Genomic DNA, 6546 nt, shown 5'->3' with positions numbered 1-6546 from the left:
AGAATATTTTTTTGAGAGTCAAGGAAGTTTATAATAGCAAATGAAGCAATATAACTATCCCTTTAGAGATCAAATATGTACAAAATATGAAGATTGTCTTTTTTATGGTTTCCAAGATTGCATTAAACTATACACCGAGTGCTACCCAAAGAAGAAATGTGCTTACTAAAGCAAGAAAACTATAAGAATTAAAGACAAAGAGGAAGTTAATAAAACAGTAGAGAAGAAAGAGGACTAAGAAGGATGGAAGCATGCACAAGCAAGATTACATTTGGTTTGATCACTTTGCAACAGTCCAAAGATTAACATGGGTAAACCAAGGTTATATTTTCTATCACACTTTTATCAATTTCTTAAGAACACATATACAAGAAAATTTCATACCAATTACTTGATATTCAGCTTTCTTGAGTGCTAGCAGCAACCAAAATAGGATTGTCAAACAACAAATCTATCAACTTCTTACTAAACAAAGAAATCTCAACACTCAAGAAAACATAACGATTTTACTTTGATTACTGCAAGGACCAATTAGCAACACACTACTAACAACAATGCTTACTTGAGTTTATGACTATGTATATTGAAGCACAGTAATGCACATCAACAAAATTAGAGACTATTGACTCTGCCATCAACCTATACCAACAAAAAATCTCGAGATTAGAAGATCTGTTACAAATGAACAACCTTAACTTTATCTCCCACTATATCTGAGAGTTCCACCGCACTTGAGAGCTCAACCACAACAAATAAAAATACGAATTCTAGGACAACTATTATGTCAACAAGTATGAGAACAACCTCGAGTTCAAGCTTATATACAAACTCGAAGAGCTCAACCTTAAGATCCAGTTTGAAGCACCGAAATTCTAATCACAGTCATTCAGACCAACGTAAAAAATACCAACTCTCAAATTCACAAATAAATTCAGAAGGTCAACATCACTGCAACAATACTAATTTGACTCATCACTGAAATTCCTATAGCCAGATTATGAAACCAAAGCACAATCATCATTGAAATAATCCTAAGAAAAGTTCAAGAAATCATTGAAGTATCACAACAAGAAACTCAAGAAATACAAGACTACCAAAGACAATAGCACAATAGAATCAAAAGAAAAAGACGTGAAAATCAAAGAAATCACAACCATAACATTTATTACATTTCAATGCAAGATACAAAAAGACTTTTGAAAGCACTCAAGAATCTACCTCTCAAGATTCAAAAAAGAATCTTCAACAAAGCCTACAACCAACAAAATCAAGAAACACATACACCAATTCGCTATAGAATTATCATCCACTATGAGAAGTTTGTAAGAAATTAAGACAAAACTAGAATCTATATATGAAGAATCATCCTCAACCTTTCTTGAATCTCCAACATCTATCTAAATTCAAGAATATATTTACCAAAGAGAAGAAAAACAACATTACAATCAGCATAAAGTACAACAAATCTACAAAAACTTCAAATCTTTTTACTACAACAAATCAAAGAAATCATTGGATAACAATTCTTCAACAGATAAGTTACACCCATTAGCTTAGCCATATATGAATTACAAGATGAAAAAATACAAAAAGGAACTTGGGCAAAAGAATGCTGAATACACCCCCAAACATTGTAATTATTAAATCAAGAAATCTGTTGGAATTCATATCTTGACGCATGGACTACAATAAAAGATAGAAGAATACAAGAATTAAGAATCTGAAAATCTATTTCAACAACAATTTTAAGGACAACAACATTTAAAATAAAACCACTACTCAGCTTAAACTTTTTGAATATCACCATTAATTAGAAAATGCGGACGTTTATAGTGAGGATACACAAAACTTTATACAACACAATTAAAGGTAGGTCACAATTACTTTACAACAATTTAACACAACAAAGACTTATAAAAGAGTAGCCATAGTATGCACTCCTGTTTTATCCCAAAGTTGGTGAGAAATGACTTTGTTGACGACTGATCAACTTTACTGAGTTGAGTACGACATAGCAACACAAATACCAACACACAAGATTGTGTTAGTCTACACTATATGATTCTATAACTATACAATATTTCCTCGAGAAGAACACAACAAACTAAAGACAACAATAATAAACCTAATAAAACAAATTCAAAAAACTAAATTTAAGAAAGCAACAACTCAAGAAAACTCTAACACAATATTGAATGTACAAGTACAAACCCAATAAAAGCAAGATCAACAACAAGAAAATCGAGAAAGTAGAAGATAACTCTACCAACTCTTCAATATTAGACAAACAACAGAAAACTCAAACTCAAGAAGAAATTCTTGAGACAATATTCAACATCTATGACAAAATAAATTAAGCAACACAAGTCAGCAAATCAAGCTACATAACTACAACAAGATTAAAAGACAATTCAACAATAGAAGATTTATAACTAGACAAAGATATACCACCACTAAAGACTCTAAAATACAAAGGCTACACCACCAATAATTATCAATCGTATCCACTATCACCAACATCTAGAACACCTCAAGAGCGTCAAATAAGGTAGTAAAGAAGATATTGAAAACTATACCCGAAGATTCAAATATCACACAAAACACTACAAATATTTATTCACTAAACAAGGTAAATACATTTCGTATGTACAGGGATTGAAGAAGATCTACTAAAAAATGGTTACTTTAGCAAGCATAGAAGAAGATCCAGATGCTGTGAACACCATCGATGAGATCTTTAAGAAAATCAAGAATCTCAAAAAACAGCTCTAAAAATTTTCAAGAGCAAAAACATCAAGGATTGATGACTCTTCTCATGACAAAGAAGAATATAAACTTGAAGTTAAGAAGAAAAATAAGAATCAAGAACTCACCAAAATACTCAAGAAAGTTACAATTAAGAACAAAAAAAAAGAGTATGGTGTACGAAATGCAATAACAAAAGATACACCACCACAGAATATAAATTATTAATTCATAAGTGTCAAACCTGCAAAAGAGGACACACAACAAAGATTTGTCCATACTATGGAACAGTTGAAGTCACTCGAATCAAGAACACACTTTGAATTTCTACTCCAACTAAAAGACAGTACAATCAACCTCGACAAAAACAATAATAGAGTTGAAATGAAGCTCAAGTCCGTGTCCATCGTGGTCCATGTGGTCAAAGTCCCAGTGGGGAGTTTGAGGTGAGGGATGTGAGACACAAAATCCCTAGGCCCCAAAGTGGAGCCGGAAGGGTGCCATGTGGTGGTGGCCGAAGTGAAAACCAAACGAGCATAACACATTTGGACTAAAAGCTCCGACTTGAAAGGTCAAGAGTGGGAGTGGAACTCCTAACAAAGTGCTCGAGGAGCGAGCACGAAGCGAGCAATAAGCGAGGCTCCAAAAAGAGACCCAAAAAAACCAACACATGACACGTGGAAGTGTCCAAGATGGAGTTCGAGATGGACCCGAGATGGAGTCCGAGATGGACCCGAGATGGAGTCCGAGATGGAGTCTGAGATGGATCCGAGATTGAGTCCGAGACGAACCCGAGATGGAGTCCGAGATGGACCCGAGATGGAGTCCGAGATGGAGTCTGAGATGGAGTCCAAGGTGGAGTCTGAGGTGGAGTCCGAGATGGAGTCCGAGGTGGGCCTGAGATGGACCCGAAATGGACCCGAAATGGAGTCCGAGATGGAGTCCGAGATGGATCTAAAATGGAGTCCGAGATGGACCCGAGATGGACACGAGATGGAGTTTGAGATGGAGTTTGAGATGGAGTCCGAGATGGACACGAGATGGACACGAGATGGAGTCTGAGATGGACCCAAGATGGAGTCCGAGATGGACCCGAGATGGAGTCCGAAGTCAAGACCGAGATGGAGTCCGAAGTCAAGACCGAGACCGAGACCGAGACCGGGACCGAGACCGAGACCAAGGACGAGGCCGAGACCGAGCCCAAGCCCGAGTCCAAGTCCGAGTCCGAGTCCGAGTCCGAGTCTGAGTCCGAGTTCGAGTTCGAGTCTGAGAGGGTGAAAGCCCAAAGCGTTCGTCTCCCAGACCCTGGGGGGTTTGGTGAGCTCCAAAAGTATAATAAGGGGAGGACTGCAGTGGAGCCAGTTTGGCCAGGAAAGGCTAGTTTGGCCTAGGAAGGCCGGACCCAGTGTTGGGTGATGAGCTGCCCACTGGGAAGTCCAAGACTAGAGTGAATACAAACCGACAAGCGGGGTAGCTTGGTGAAGTGTTCAAGAGCCGGCTCTAGTTCCCCCGGGAGATCGATTGGCCAATGCTCCTAGTCCAAGTGTGGATGGCACTACCTACTTGGATACCTGTCGTGGCTCAACGGAACCTCGCTCTAAGCCCATGGCTAGAGCACCTAAAAGCGAAAGGCGGGGAGAGTACCCATGAGGCTTGTGTAAGGCCACGGTGTTCCGAAATATTGTCCCAAAATCCCAAACGGTGAAAGGGAAGAGGAGTAGGCCTCTAATGCAATGACTAAGGATATGATCACATGGTGAGGAAGTCCCAAAGGATAGTGGGACTTAGCAGTCGGGCCTGCGAGCCTTGATCCAGTGGCAGTGTTGGCGAACACGACCATGGACTAAAAGGGATTTGGTGGGGACTGGAAAAGAGTTGTCGGGGAAGGCTATTCCCCATGTTTGCGGGCATCCTAAGGATGCTAAGGAGTAGATCTAGGATGATCGCTCATGGATGGATGGCCCAGTCTTTGAGAGACGGGACTATGATGCAGGTGGTGTTAGACCACCGGTGTGATCAAGGTGAATAGGCATGGCCTTAGCGTAACGGGCCGATATGTCGGGGGTACCTTGGGGTGTCGGTCATGGGATCGGACACGTGGAGCACTTGGACCAAGTGCAAATATGGAGTGGCATGGATGCCATTCTCGGGGCTAGCAAGCCCCAAGTCCTAATGGGGACTTATGGAGGTTGTGAATGAGACTCCTCCAAGTGGTCGGAGGTGCGGTTAAGTGACTAGAGTAAAATGGAAAAACTTAGTCACTTACAAGGGACTCGAGGAGGTACACATTCTGTCACTCTTGGAAAAGTGATGCTAGAGCCATATTGGTGGTTTCCAAGTCTATTCATCTTCACCAACATCACTTTCAAGTGTAAAGAACTGCAAAAGAGCATGTTCTTGGGCAATCTTCCCTTCATTTCCTCTTTTTACCAGTGTGTCCACTCTGGATGCTAATGCGATGATCAATTAGGACCAAATATTTGAGATTGTTGCCAAGATGAACACTGTGAAAATGAACTTAAGGTACAAGCTTTAACTCGAAGTAAAAAAGGACACTACAACCTTAGAGACAACCTCGATGAAGAAATTGAAGAACAAAAGTTCCAAGAAGAAGTACAAGAAATCTCTAGACACAAATGGTAACAAAGAAAAAAGCTAGTTGACACAATCTAGCAAAACCTTTAATAACAACAACTTGAAATTGAAGACAATCAAGAAATTGCGATACAGACTCTATCAAGAAAAAAGGAACAACTAGAGCTCATCACCAACATTCTTTGACAAGGTATCACACTCACCCTTCAAGAGCTTTTACAGGTCACTCCCTACTTGAAAAAACAACTTCTCAAGATATGTCAAGCATTGCCACTAGCAAATTCAGCTTAAGTCAAGAAAAAGATCAACACCTCTTTGTCCCACAAGACCAACATTCAACCTGGCGATTTTGACAAAGATGTATCATACATCCCAATCATGATAGGAAAGAACCAAGTTCCACAAACAATTATCAATAGCGAAGTAAGTGTCAACATCATCAAGTATTCAACCTGCAAAGCAAGGGGACTTGGGCCAATCCACCCTACACCCTTCAATGTCAAAATGGTTGACAATCGAAGTGTACAACCATCAGGAATCGTGCAAAACATTCCTATCAAGATCAAAGATCAAGAATTTAAGGTAACTTTTATTGTGCTCAAAATGGCAAAAGACTAGAGTTCCTATAAAGTACTCTTCAGACGAACTTGGCTCAATACAACTAATGTTGTCACATACTGGAGAAAGAACACAATTACCTTTGGAAAGCATCAAGAAACCCCTTGAATCTCCACAACTACAACAAAGACGATTGTAAAGAAATTTTAACCAACCATCATTGAACAGTACGGCTGGAATGAAGGTCTTAACGACTACGAAGAAGCACAAAGCTTGAAGGCATATCCAGAGTTAAAGCCTTTCATCAAAGTTGATCTCAACTAAGTAATCCTAAAGAACAGTACACACTGCACAACAAATCCTGATACTCAAAAAAACAACCTTAAAGGTAAATTCCTAAGTCACGAAAACTTGACACCCATCGACACACCAACAAAAATCAAGAAGCAATGAGATCGACCAGGAATCAAACCTGAACAACTCCAACCGATTTATCAACAAATCCATCTTGAAGAAGACCTAGCATTTGACAAAAAGAAACTCGATTCACATTAATCCTCAATCTTGAAGAGTCAATTGAAGAAATTGACTTAGGAACTGAAGATAAACCAAATAAGCTCTACATTGCCAAAGACCTTGACTATAACT

The sequence above is a fragment of the Selaginella moellendorffii genome, unplaced genomic scaffold, assembly GCF_000143415.4.
Source record: "Selaginella moellendorffii unplaced genomic scaffold, v1.0 SELMOscaffold_82, whole genome shotgun sequence".
Taxonomy (NCBI): domain Eukaryota; kingdom Viridiplantae; phylum Streptophyta; class Lycopodiopsida; order Selaginellales; family Selaginellaceae; genus Selaginella; species Selaginella moellendorffii.
Note: the sequence above shows the minus strand (reverse complement) of the source record.